This window comes from Calidris pugnax, unplaced genomic scaffold, assembly GCF_001431845.1.
Source record: "Calidris pugnax isolate Ruff unplaced genomic scaffold, ASM143184v1 scaffold18, whole genome shotgun sequence".
Classification (NCBI taxonomy): domain Eukaryota; kingdom Metazoa; phylum Chordata; class Aves; order Charadriiformes; family Scolopacidae; genus Calidris; species Calidris pugnax.
This window is the reverse complement of record NW_015090812.1, coordinates 20,494,974-20,509,982: the sequence shown is the minus strand read 5'-3', so window position 1 is coordinate 20,509,982 and position 15,009 is coordinate 20,494,974.

Here is a 15,009-nt window from a genome sequence, read left to right as displayed (position 1 = left end):
GTCAATAAGACTTGTAGGCAAACCAAGCTTCCCTGTTTGCCTTGTAGCTCTCTAGTACATTCCAATTACTAATCTGCACATCAGTCAGCAGATGGTAAAATAATGATATAACTTCAAATATGTTTTCCTCTCAGAACTAAGAAACACCGTTCTTGATTCTGGTCAGGGTAGGCTGAGAAAAATACATATTTTCTAGTGATGCTGAACACTGAAGTCACAAGAACAATTTCACTGGAAACAACTTGAATATCTCATGGCTGTTCAGCCTACCTCTCCCTGCCAGCATAGAACGCCCCTCAAAGAAAGAGAAAAACTATTTTAGAGTCTAATCACCCTTATGGACCAGGCCTTTGAAGCTGAACATCTCTAGAGAAGAGGTTTAACAGAGTCATGCAAGTCAAGGTGACAAAAATATGCAGGCTTTTTCTTCTAAGTTTCAGAAAGAAAAAAGTAATTAATTTTTTCCTTTCTGTTCCCCTCATCCCTGCATTCAAAATAGATGACTAATATGTTCTTTTTTTTTTTTACTTTCAAGGATATTAAATTTGTAGATACTTGAACAATAGCATTCCTCAACACAAATGCATCATGTTTTTGTGTAGAAATACTTGGTTTAGGAGTTCATTGATATACAGAGAAATTTCTTACTAGTATTACTAAAACACTTACATTGAATCAGAACTACAGACTCGTTGGACTACTGGAACTCAGGAACAAAAAGAAGGCTTATAATCTTTGGAAAAAGGGCCTGGCAGATAAGGAGAAATACCATGAAGCAGTGAGGATATGCAGGGGGAAAATTAGAAGGGCCAAGGCTCAAGTGGAGCTCATCTTGGCCACCAATGTTAACAATAACAAAAAGGGGTTTTTTCAGTATGTTAACAGCAAGAGAAAGGTTAGGGATAATGTGGGCCCACTGATGGATGAGGTGGGCACCCTAGTAGTGGAAGACACAGAGAAAGCAGAGTTGCTGAATGCCTTCTTTTCTTCAGTTTTCACTGTTAGGACTGCCCCTCATGAATCTGTGACCTTGGAGGCAAGGGGGACGGTATGGAGAGGAAATTTTTCCTCTAGTAGAGGAGGACCAGGTTTGGGACCACTTGGCCAAACTGGACATTCATAAGTCCATGGGCCCTGATGGGATGCACCCACGAGTGCTGAGGGAGCTGGCAGACGTTATTGCTGGGCCACTCTCTATCATCTTTGAGAAGTCGTGGAGAACAGGAGAGGTGCCTGAGGACTGGAGGAAGGCCAACATCACTCCAGTCTTCAAAAAGGGCAAGAAGGAGGACCCTGGGAACTACAGACCAGTTAGTCTCACCTCTGTCCCTGGGAAGGTGATGGAGAGACTCATTCTAGATGTCATCTCCAAACAAGTTGAAGAGTGGGGGGTTATTGGAAGTGGGCAACACGGGTTTACCAAGGGTAAATCATGTATGACCAATCTGATAGCCTTCTATGATGCCATAACCGGTTGGTTGGATGAGGGGAGGGCAGCAGATGTCATCTACCTTGACTTCAGCAAGGCTTTTGACACTGTCTCCCATAACATCCTCATTGGGAAACTGAGGCAGTATGGGCTGGATGAGGGGACAGTGAGGTGGATTGAGAACTGGCTGTGTGACAGGACCCAAAGGGTAATTATTAATGGAGCAGGTTCAAGTTGGAAGCCTGTAACCAGTGGAGTCCCCCAGGGGTCAATACTTGGACCCGTGCTGTTTAATATATTCATCAGTGACCTGGACGAGGGGACAGAGTGTATCCTCAGCAAGTTTGCTGATGATACCAAACTGGGAGGAGTGGCTGACACCCCGGAGGGCTGTGCTGCCATCCAGCGAGACTTGGACAGGCTGGAGAGCTGGGCAAAGAAGAACCTCATGAGGTTCAACAGGGAAAAGTGTAGGGTCCTGCACCTGGGGAAGAAGAATGTCAGGCACCAATACAGGTTAGGGGTGGACCCGCTAGAGGCAACTACTGAAGAGAAAGATCTAGGGGTCCTGGTGGACAGTAAAATGGCAATGAGTAAACAGTGTGCTCTTGCGGCCAGGAAGGCCAATGGTATCTTGGGTTGTATAGGGAAGAGTGTAGCCAGCAGGTCAAGGGAAGTCATTCTCCCCCTCTACTCTGCACTGGTGAGGCCACAACTGGAGTACTGTGTCCAGTTCTGGGCTCCCCAGTTCAAGAGGGACAGGGAACTACTAGAAAGAGTCCAGCGTAGGGCTACAAAGATGATTCAAGGATTGGAGCATCTCCCTTATGAGGAGAGACTGAGAGAGCTGGGACTCTTTAGTCTGGAGAAGAGAAGGCTGAGGGGAGACCTTATCAACGCCTACAAGTATCTCAAGGGAGGGTTGAAGGAGGAGGGAGCCAGACTCTTTTCAGTGGTTCCCACCGAGAGGACGAGGGGCAACGGGCACAAGTTGGAACATAAGAGGTTCCACTCAAATATGAGGAGAAACTTCTTCACGGTGAGGGTGACGGAACCCTGGAACAGGCTGCCCAGGGAGGTTGTGGAGTCCCCTTCTTTGGAGATTTTCAAGACCTGCCTGGATGCAGTCCTGAGTAACATGCTCTAGCTCTAGGCAATCCTGCTTCAGCAGGGGAGTTGGACTAGATGATCTCTATGGTCCCTTCCAACTCTAGAAATTCAGTGAAATTCAGGTCAGAAAGGAAGGAGATCCTTTTATGGATATGTCTAGTCCAGCCTCCTACTCAAAGCACAGTTGACACTGAATTCCAACCACTTCACTCTGGACTTTCTCCAGCCAAGGCTCCAAAAGCCTAGGGTTGAAGATTCTACAGCCTCCACAGACAAGCTTTCCTACTCCTTAGTCTTCTGGTGATTTTTTTTTTCCCCCCTCCCTTTTTATCCGGTTGGAAGTGACTGTATTTGCATAAGTGTGTGGTAACTTCATAAAGACAAAATTTCAAATTCTCAATTAAATGTATTGGGTTGGTAAGAAACACAATGTTAAAAAAAAAATAATCAAGAAAGCCAGCTTTGCAGAATACCCTAATACCCTGGTGTTTTGCACACCATTCATTACCAACCCCATAAAGTTGTCCAGTAGTCACACCAAATCAGCAGTGGCCAGGGGCAGATACAGTTGTCCAAAGTAACAGAAGTCAAACTCAGCCTGTCCTTTACAGTAATTTATGAAACCAGCAAATTAGTAACATGATGAATAATTAACTGATTCATTTAAATTTATAAAAAAATATTTACGTCTCCAGTTGTAATAGATGAGTTTACTTCTGGATGGTATGAGCTAGCGGGCTCACAATTTTTGGAAAGTATTCATCTGCATCCTTAAACAGGGAAAGGTGAGCATTATTATGAGAGCAGCAATACTACTGTTTCTTGGAGCAATTAAGATACACAAAGATGCTGTTAGATCATCATCCTGATTAAGTGAGACCAGAAAGAGGCTAAATGTTGAAGAAAAGCTGCAGTGTGGTGGGATTTCTAGACTCTGCTTTTATCATTATTATGTCTTTTTTTTAATATGCCTCTAGGTATCTTCTGTTGTCTCCAGTAGATGTTTGAGTTGGCTGGATACAGGCAAGCTCTGGAGTGAGGTGACAAGTAGCTGTGTTAGCATGAAGATAAGCTCACGATAGTATGGTTTGTTTTATCTTGCAACTTAATATTTTGGAACTCTTGTATAGCTAGGACCAGAAAGGCCACCAAAATTAGAGTTTTAAATGGCCCCCCACACAACATCTGTTGCACAATCCACAGTATAAATAACACTGTATAATGGGGTCACATTCTTTCACTAATGAAAATGCATATTAGAGGTAGCGCTACAATTTCCTGACTCTTCTGGTTTTGCATTAATCTATTACTGACACAAGGAAAAAATCCCTTCAGATTACCACAGCAGCAGCTCCAAATAACCTTAATTCAAATTCCTTCCCCCAGGAAGAATAGTCAGAACTTTTAATACAATTTGAGAGGCTGTCAGAAAAGGCTTTTTGAAGAAAACAATCTCCTCACTAAAGAGAAGAAAAAAAAAATGCTTTCCTCAGTTATTTTTTTTCAAATGATACAATTGTTTTTCTTGGGTTCTTTTTCTGCCTTTAATGAAACACATGAAACACTTTTGGTACTCTCCATATATTCTGTACATTATTCAGAGTGTGTCAACTAGAATTCTGGTATCAGAGTAAGAAAAGGGTTGTTCCTGCACACTGAGAAGCCTCAGCAGCAAATTCTGATAATTTCTTTGCTTTTTAAACAAAGTTCACAGGGTTAGTACTAATGGTGGTGCCTTTTTACCTTCCTTTCCCGATGCAGTTGTGCTCTGGTTGCTTTTCCTCCAAGCCTTCATTTGAATAAAAATTTTTTGTAACAGGTGTCTGCATGTTTAAGCATGCCTTGCAGCACAGGAGTCAGAAACTAATTATTATAAGAGAAAGTGTTACACTAAAGTGCTACATTTTAACAGTGAATTGCAAACCAAAACAAATTACCTTTCACTCAATATGTTGCGGGGGAAGAACTACATGCTGCATTTGATCAGTTTTCAAAGTCAGTTCTCAGGTTATACATCTAATGCCAAGGTTATGTATTTCATATCTTAAAGCAAAGGTCAACAACCTTTCAGGTGAAAGCATAAAATACACCTCAGCATAAGCTGAGTTCCAAGGTTTGGTTTTTTTTTTTTTTACCCACAGGGGATCGGGATGAGGTTCAGGACCAATGCCTTAATGTGTGTTATAGTCCTATGTAAGACACTTAGTGACTTTTTCCACTAACTACAATCAATACTTTATATGCAAGTACAACTTCATTCTAGATCATTGGGCTATGAAAATTTCAACATAGGGCAGCATGTCTGAAATAAGAGCCTGTACACTGCCATTCCAGAAGTAATTGACATTTTACTTTCAGTAAACTCTTCGACACCAGAAGATCTGGCAATTGCAATCTGAAATTTCCCCTTTTACTGTCCCTCCTGCTTTGTGGAATGATATCTATAGCTATGCAAGAAATAATTTGGGGGTGACAAAAAATAGCTGGTGGAGGGGGAATCTTTTGTTTCTTTCAGAAAGAGGAATGTATAACAAGCAAATGGCTTTTAGAATGATAGCATCCACAGAAATATCATTTTAGTTCTCCAGAGCTGCAAATTTGGCACTAGTCAAAATTCATATTATTTCACTCTCATCCTGTTTTTCTAATTGATGTATTTTCTGCCTTATTTTACAAGTCAACAAAAGAGACTTAGTTTAATCAAAGACTGTCTAGTTGGACATTTATTACTTGTGAATCAGAGTTAATTCATCATATAGGATTTTGTGACATCATTACTCTTATTTCAGTGTTAAAAGTGCCTAGTGACTTTAATATTTGTATACTTAGTGTTTGGCACAAGAAACCAAAGACATTCAAAGCTATCTCCATAAAACTGTTTGCATTTCAATTGTATGTTGATATGTGGATTTTCTCAAAATATGAAAACATTGACCTGTTCAGCATTGGCTGTTCTTTAGAACGGTATGAGTGCTGACTTCGCTCTTTCTGCAACTGCATCTTTTAAAGCAAAGCTTCTCAGTTTGTGGATCACGGTGCAGAGTAGATTCTATCAATTGGCTCATAAGTAAATATCTTTCCTCTGTGGAAGAGCACGAGTACCCTATGGGAAAATAAGCCATTTAGTTCTCAAATATACCTTCATCACCAATGGAAGTCTCTGTATCAAACCATATCCAACACTAAGCTACTCAGCCTTATTTGTGGGGCACGCGTCAAAGAAAGATTAATATAACCCAAAAATACGAATTCCATCGTAGCTCTCAAACTCCACATGAAACAGCTGATCTGTAACTATACAAACAGCAACTTGCAGAACTGTAGAGTGCAGCCGGGACTGCTTGACTGGTTCTCTGAGTGGAGCCTGCTCTTGCTTTTCCTTGATAGATTCAAAATACAGGTTACAAATACTGTGTAGCACTCCAGGTTCTACAAAGCTTCTACAGCAGCACTTGTATGTTTGCATTCAAATTGAGAGGTTGATAGGAATGTCTCCGTACACCTCACTGATTTCAAGGCCTCTGCCTGTTCTAAGTCTGTATTCCTGCATTAGATTAGAGCTATAATTATTTCATTCTATGTAGAATGGCTACTTGTTACTACAGCATATATCAAATCTATTTTTCAGTACAGAGGCAAACAAAAGTAAATGAAATTAGGCATAGCCACCTGATAAGAAAAATTGATGTTACATCTAAACAAATTAAGACAAAGCTCCAGACAGGTCTAGATGAATTCAAGCAAAGTGAGTCTGACATGTCTCAGTCCTGAGGCTTTGCAAACTCAGTGAAAGCCTGGGGCTCATGATTAGTAATGGCAATACCGCATTTACTGGCCTACAGGGTAACATCCTATGTCACTAGGTCATTATTGCCATAACAACTCTGTAGATCAAAAATATTGGAGGTATAGGTGGTATTACATATTATTCAAATTCAGCTCCCAAAAGCTATTTTTTCCTGCCTAATTGCTTGTGAGCTAGACAAGGCTAACAAGGTGTTTGGTACAAGCCCTAGAAGCTGCAGGACAAAGTGTTTTAATTACTAAGGAAGGAAGAAAATCACAAGAGTAGCTTTGAGACATAAATGGCAAAACTGCTGAGGAAAATTTTATTTCCATGGTGGCACTTCTGGAGCTTTTTTCATATTAATATGAATAGAATAGTGTAACAAAGTAGCCTTAGAAATAAGGTCATAGAAGGACTGGAGTTCCACTGACAAGGTAGTATCTATTGCTGCTAGCATCATGTATACGTGTTACAGAAGCTTCAGGCTTGGACAGGAGCTGTGTTTTGTTAGTTACTGTGTAAGCATACATACAGCCTCAAAGAGACTGCAAAATGATTGCTAAATGTCATTTTGCTTGACTTGTACATGTTTTGGAGGATTTTATTTCCATTCAGTGTATATCTGAATACAGTTAAAGAAAAAAAAATGTAACAGTACATGGTATCTCCTCTGTTAGTGCACTTTATTAAATTTCTTTTCTGTGAAAAGAAAAGAGAAAGTAGATATTTTAAAAAGCCAGGTAACTGCTTTCCCAGGCTTTGCCTACAATGTTCCCTGAAGTGCAAGTAGCCATTTTCTTTATGCTTTTAATTTTTCTGTCTGAATACAGTAGCAAAACAATAGATAACTCACTTAGAATTATGTTTTTCATATCTGACCACTAGATGATGCTGTAACTCTTAGTTGCAAATGTTCCTGTACTGTTAACATTTTGCTGTTATTCTTTGTTTTATAAAACTCTGCAGCATTTTCATATATGAAAACCTGTTGGTTTTTTTTTCTTGTTCTTATATGCATTGTAGCTGTTATAGTATATAGACTAGCTATGTTTTATAAAAATCCATGTAGATCATACATCCTAGTAGTAGCTCTGTCTGCTGATACTGAGAATATATGATTCTAGAAGCTGTGCATGTATATATTCTCCATAGATGCAGATGTGGACTGCTTTGAGTAAAGATTTTTGCAAAAAGTGGAAAGTATGCAGAGAAGATACTTGATATATTTAATTCAGATTTATATTTATATTTTGTTCTGTTTATCTGTACTACACAGTTAGAATGGTGTTTTCAGTTTAAGTTTTAGAATTTATTTTTCTATGCCGTAACTGCACCTAGAATTAAGGGTGACAAAAAAAAAAAAAAAGTGCAGTGGTTTGATCCACACTGTTGGATCACTCTTAGCCAGAAGCTCCATTAGACTTTCAAAGATGACACCAATTTGCTAATGATCTTCTCAAAGTGATTTCAAAAGAACTGCATGCTTTCATGTGAGCTAATTGTATTTTACCATTTGCCATTTCTATGAACTCCTACAAACACTTTAATTTCTGCGGCAATTCTTCCATTTCTGATAGGAAATGTTAACTACAGGAAGGTTAAGTTGACTGCAGCAGACAAAGCATACATACTCAACTAGCTGCCTCCTGCATGGGAGTGTTAAAGGCACAGCTCCAGTCAGGTGATCCCCATATGTCAAAACCAGTGCAGGAATGAAAACAGGTTATACAATTCAGAACAGACTATAAGCTGGGTCAGTGCCTGTCAGGTCCAACATAAAAGAGGTTTGGAACTAGTAGCCTAATATCAGCCTCTCCAACTTCTAGACATGCATGTAGTATACTTCTGCTGGTCAGAGGTCTGGATCCTATTTTCAATATGTAAGCAAGGAAATTACACTCTTTGAGAGATAAGTGGTACGCGGAGCCTGTTTTGCCCTCACTGAAGTAGCATCTGCTGGTCACGCTGGGGCCTCACCGGGAAATGGCTGCATTGCACTGTAATGCCAGCTTCACCAGGACATTGGTATGGCCACAGCAGGCTCCTCAAGGTGTCATTCAACATCCATTTTAAAAGTGAGCTTCCTTTTTGCAAACTCATTAACAATTATACTGAAACTGAGCTCCTGTCCCATAAGCATGCTAACTCTTGTTTTGGTGTTTTTACTGATTTACTTTAAGGTAGATTTATATAAAGGACACCAAGTTGCAGTGGTTATGCTAAATATATAGGATATTACTCATTTTGCTTCCAGGTATGAGCTTACTGGTACTTTCAAAGGCATCTAAAACTGCCTTCTAAAAAAGTCATTATATACTTACACAGGCAACAAGTACATGAAATAAAAGTCATTAAGTGAAATATTTGCCATTAAAATTTGTTGAAAATTCTATGCCACTAGAATGACAATGTTAGGGATCTCAAATCTATGGAGCATGCTTACATAGTTGCAGTGGGCATGCAGTAACAAATTCTAACAAGGATCATAAGGCTTTCTTCAGGCTTCACCAGAGGCCAGTCTTAGTTTCTAGAGACCTAGAGCAAAGACTAAAAGCCACTTGTTTTTCTTCTTCCACCCTATGAACAGGCAATTTGTATCTTTGCTTTACTAACAGTTCCACTGATAGCCAGGTACTGCATGAGGTGTTTATTCACAGAATGATATGGGGTTGGAAGGGACCTCTGGAGATCAGCTAGTCCAATCCCCTGCCAGAGCAGGTCCACTTAGAGCAGCCCGGACAGGAAAGCTCCGGGCGGGTTTTGAATGTCTCCAGAGAAGGAGACTCCACCATCTCTCTGGGCAGCCTGTTCCAGTGCTCTGCTACCCTCAAAGTAAAGAAGTTCCTCCTCATGTTTAGGTGGAACTTCTTATATTCAAGTTTGTGCCCATTTCCTCTTGTCCTATCCCTGGGCACCACTGAAAAAAGACTGGCAAGGGGTATTCAGTATTAGTAAGGATATCAGCATTCTACCTGGACATTATCTGGTCTTAAAACTATTGGTGTACAACTGTAAGGATTAAAACTGGTATAAAATGCTTCATCACCAGAATTTCCATTTACATAAATCTATGTATTTCCCAGACCCTGAAGAGTCTTGGGTTGTAACAGACTCCTATTTTGTTTGAGAGAGTGATCTATTTGGTGATTTTTTTAAAAAAAAAGACACAACCAGAATTTCCATTTACATAAATCTATGTATTTCCCAGACCCTGAAGAGTCTTGGGTTGTAACAGACTCCTATTTTGTTTGAGAGAGTGATCTATTTGGTGATTTTTTTTAAAAAAAAGACACAACCTTTTTCCTTTGTTTTTTTTTTTTTTTAAGTCTAGTAGGTATATCCATTTCTACTCTGGCAGAACTTCATTGGTCAGAAGCAGCTTCCCTGCTGCAAAAAGAATTTTCCTTGATAACTTTAAAAAGTTATCTGGAGATTTATTGACTTGAATTACAGCAGCTCACTTACCACTAAGGCTTTGTGTAAATCACAGAAGAGGATGACAAATTTCATATGGAAATACAGTGGATTTCACCCATTGTCACTGATAAATAGAAGAGCTCAAACAGTCATTAATATTAGATGAGTACATCTAGTTTATGCATTGGTGCCGAAGTCAGTCAAAGATTGGAGTCAGGTCATATTTAAAAGGAGGAGCAGAGAAGAATGAGAGAACACTATCTTAAGCCAAACTGCAAAACATAAGGAATATTCACTTGTGGTTAAATTCTTTCCAGTGCAGAGCGTCTATAAAAGTTCTTTTGCAGCTCTGCTTCATTTAAGGCAGATTATAAAAGGCTGCACTTCCCCCTAGGTTCTTCTCCTTGTGGTACCCTAATTAGAGTTTTTATCTAGTGTATTATTATTATGATTCTACTGAGTAAGAGCATGACTATTTTGGAAGGCTTTCAAGAGTACACTCTCATAAGTCCATTTTTTCCCCCTGTCTTTTATAAAGCAAATGGTCTTTATGTTTATAGGATGATACTTAAGCATTAATTCTCCCCTTGAGACAAACACTCTTTTTGCACACAAGCTAGAAAAAGTTGTGGGGCTGACAGAGCATATTATACTTTCAGAACAATATCTTTGTAGTGTGACTTTGATAAAGATCTACACAGTGAATTATCACAATACCTTTATCTGTATGCTTTCAGAATGATCTGGCAGAGGTCTTCAAGTGAAAGATGGTTGCCCAGCAGGTCCACAGCAGCATGGTAGTCCAAGGTGAAGTCAGTTTCTAGGTCAAGGCTTGAATCAGGGGGCTCAGTAGCCAAGTGCAGGTATGATTAGCACAAAACTGAGACCAATACTTCTCCATCAATGTGTCTCAGGTCACTGAAGGACCAAGACTGAGCTTAAAAAGAGCTACCCCGTGGGCAGGGCATGTGAGTGGAGGTTCCAGCTGAGGCTGGTCAGGGCCATTAAAGCCTATTAGTGCCTTGAGGGCTCTGACACAAAAAGTAGGCAAGTCCTTTCTTCTCTAAAGGGAGTGTGGTGACAGTGTGAGGAGTAAGGCTGACTGATGGATGTGACTAGTTGAAACACTATGCAGTAATGGAAAGTTTAATATAGGCTAGAGAATACTGACAATGAACTGCTGCCTGTTTATTTTCTACATGCCCTTTCATGAACTGCAGTTGAATTTGGTAAAAATACCATCTATGAAGTTTTGGAAGGAAATTTCATGAAGGGAAAAATTCACCAAATCCAGTAATTTCCTTTTTTGCCTATTAACTTCTATTTTTTCTAATAAATTTTGTAAAAATATTGGCAAAAAGGGAAGTAGAAGAGGCATGGTAAGGAAGGGAGGAGTAGGAATAAAAGATCTTTGATGTTGTTCTTATATGACTTGCTCTGATGGAATCTTTCCCTGGCTTTTTTTTTTTTTTTTTTCCTGTACTCTAGTAGCAAGTTATATTCACTTTTTCTTCAGATGACATTTTTTTAACCTATTCAGTTGTGAGATAGTTTGTTTCCCTTAAACTTTATGTACTGGGATTATGCTGTTTTTATTTTTCCTTGCAGCAGTTTATCCCACTTCTTCATGAGGGCCCCTGAGACATGCATAATCCTAAATTTTCTGTAGTTTTTTCTTCTGGATCTTATTACAGTAAATCTACTTTATGTTAAATATCTTTATTTTGTGGTCTAAGAGGCAGATCACTAGGTTTTTCATTGTGTGTCAAACTGCACTAACCAAGAGCTCAAGTTAAAGTGATCATTGGTGAATAGCTGCCAGTTGCTAACTTCTTCAAGCTTTTCTTTATATTTGTGTACCCTCTTGAAGGCCAATACCAAGACCAACACCATATGTGCAAATGAGCTAGACTTTTAAATGGATGGTTTGACAGCTGTTAAATATTCCTGTTGTGTGGTATCTGCAATGATTAGAACTGTAAACTATACCCTTGTTGGAAGCATATTTTGAGCCTTGAACTGTAACTCTCAAACTATTTATTGTGAGATAAATGGATCACTTAATACAGTAAAATACACATCTCTTTACATCCTTAAGTACAGCACTGATCTGTCTACCTAAATGCACCTGGTGGAGGCAAGAATAGGTAGAACTGAGGAACAGTCCGGAGTGGATACATATTGAAATGACTCCAGTTTTGCAGAAGCATTATGTCATCTGCATAAATTGAAGACGTATTGGGCAGGCAGTGTTAAATACATGTTTTATGTGCAAGGGAAATTTTTCTGATTCAGAAGAAGATATTTTCTACTTGAGTACTGAAATCAGCATGTTCAAGTATTTCAAGGGTTCTTGAAGTGGACTGTCTGAAAAAATCTACAATTTACAGTAGGGAAATGGAACTGGTATTGCATTGTTTGTTTATACAACATGCTTATAATTGAATGCTGTACAAATAACTTGATAATAGATTCAAAAATAATATGACCCTTAATTATGGATTATGTAATTTTTTCTAAAGATTATTCAATTTGATTTTTTAAAAAATCTATGTTTTAAATTTCAAGCAACAGTCCTGCTAAGAAAGATTAATTTAAATTGACATAGCATAGCTAAGCTCTTGAATCACACTTCTGCTGTCAAGAAATAAACTTATTTTCTTTTCCTTTCTATTTTATAGAATCTTGTAACATCAAAGGTAAACTTCTATTCAAAAATTTGGTTGCAAAAAGCTGAAACACCTCCAGGAAAGCATGTTCTACTTTCCAAACTGACTGTGATAAATAAAAATCTACAGTGACCTTGACATTTGTAAATCCTTTAAAATGTACCATCTACCCTCAGGATATGAAAATCCATTTTGGAACTAATTTTTACATCAGGCACTAATGAGTACCACTCTAGCCAATTTAAAATTAATTTGGTATGCAGCAAGAATGCTTCAAAACATCCTAAAAAATGGACCATATATCAAATGCCATTGAAATGAAGATGATATTTGTAACTGAAACCACATACAAGTGCAAGTTTTAGTCATCTGTTTTCTTTTGTTTCTTTGTGTACATTACCAGCATATCATTGAAAGCTGAAGACTTCACTTCTCACTCAGGCATTATTCCCACTGAGGTCACGTAATAACAGTGGATCTGGGTCTGAAATGTGTAAATCTAGGGCAAATACATTTCTTAATGTTTTTTGAGTCTGTATGGTAAAACCAGATTATTTAATTCTAAGTGGTCAGGCAGTTAGACTACATGACTGTTGTAGGTCCCTTCCAACTGAAACATCCTATTCTATTCTGCAATCTTTATATGAAAAAAAGAATGTAAAAAAGAATATAAACGTCATGGCAAACCCAGGTATCTGGCCTGTGCTATTTGCTGTTCTTCCAGAACTAGGGATCACCATTTTCTCTGAGGTCCTTTCCAACCACCACAATTCTGTGATTCTGTGTGATAAACCCCAGATGGTCTCTCTCCCCAGGGAAGGTAGAAGACACTTTGACTTTACATCCTCTATATTTGACAAAAAAACAATAAAAACTGAACCAGAACCAAAACAAATTCTTCTTCCATGTCATAAAAAAGTAGATCACTGCACTTTATGCAAAAGGATAAACTGAGAAACTGCCTCTTGTGCCTGAAATCCTGTAGTCCCTTTTAAAAAGGCAGATAAAGAACAGTAAAGTAATATGACTGAAAACACCTTAGCAGCCACTGTAATTCAAATATTGTGTTAAGGAAATTATTTCAAACCCCAAATAAGACTAAGTGAAATCTAGAACTAAAAAGCATTGAAAGCCCTAAGACTTTTTCTCCAGGGCCCACCTGAGATTGAGCCCACCTGGCTTTTGTAGTCCAGCAAGGCGTTGCATTACAGTGCAAACATATCTTTAAACCAGCACACTCACAGCACTACTCACAGCAAGAAGTTACAGCACTTGAAACAGCAGCCTCCTAATAAATGCTTTTCAGAGCAGTTATAGAAGACTGAGGTAAACTGTAATGTGTGCAGAATAACAAACTGAAAACTGATAGTAGAATCAGACTTGGAAATCACTTACAATCCACATTTTTCTTCCATTAAATAACTTTTCAAACCTATAAAATCACCATACACTTTTGGTTTTGTGAATGAAATATTCTACACCAATTAGTGACACACAACTGCCAGGAGAGAAATAAAATCTTTCTATGCAATCCAAAGGATCCAAAGTAAAGGAAATGTTATAGCAAATGGTCTGGCCAGATCTCTAATTTTGAAAGGAGGCTTCCTGTGTATTATCTGGAAGTACTGTAGTGCAATTTGGATGATTGTCTTGGCAGGTTGGCACGAAAGGGTTATAGTGTCATAATCAGATTAAGCTAACTAATGCTGCTGTCAGAAGTGGTGTTCCCTCCACCCTAGGCCACATGTTCTGCTGTCTACTCTTTGTTGGCAGACTGCTGATATGGTCATACAGCTGGATGTTTCTGCTTGCTCATCTGGCTGAAAGCTAACCCGGCAAGAGCAGAATTGTTTAACTTTAAGCATGTGCCTGAGATGCATCTGCTACAAAACAAGTTTCCCCATCCTAGAAGAGATGTATAACCCCTCTGGGGATAATGCAGACCACTTTTAAGTTAGTAAGTTTTCTACATTGGCTTTAGGGATCATAATGTTAGACTTTGCAAATAACCCCTCAAATAGATAACTATGAACATTAAGATTTATTTTCATTTTTAATATAGGGTTTGCAGAGTGCATCTGTAAGGTGTCTACATATTAAAAAGCAGACAGAGCTGTTCTGAGATAAAATTATTCCAGGATAATGTCATTTGTCCCTTGGTAGTTGTTTCAGTTTTCCATCAAAGTTGAGCAGACAAATCCTATGCTCTAGTCATGCTTTAAGTCTCTACTTTCGCTCACGAGGAAGGATGATTCTTTGACTATTAATGATAGAAATAACAGGTCATTGTGTGTCAGAACTCCAAATGGCTTGAATGGCTTTTAGAGAAATAATTGGATAAGTATGGGCAGGCACTTAGAGAATGTGAAAGATGATATATTTTGTTTCCAATTCATAAGTTTTCTACAGTCCATGTAAACCATCTGTTTTGAGCAGATGTCATGATATGATATTTATGAGTTCTTGTGTATTTTTTTACATTCAGTAGGCCTCAGAAACAGCAAACTAAATGTTTCACTAATAGTTTTACCAAAAAGTTTGTTATTCTAAGTATGTTAAACATTTTATTATTTCTTTTTTTCACTTGGGGTAGGCCT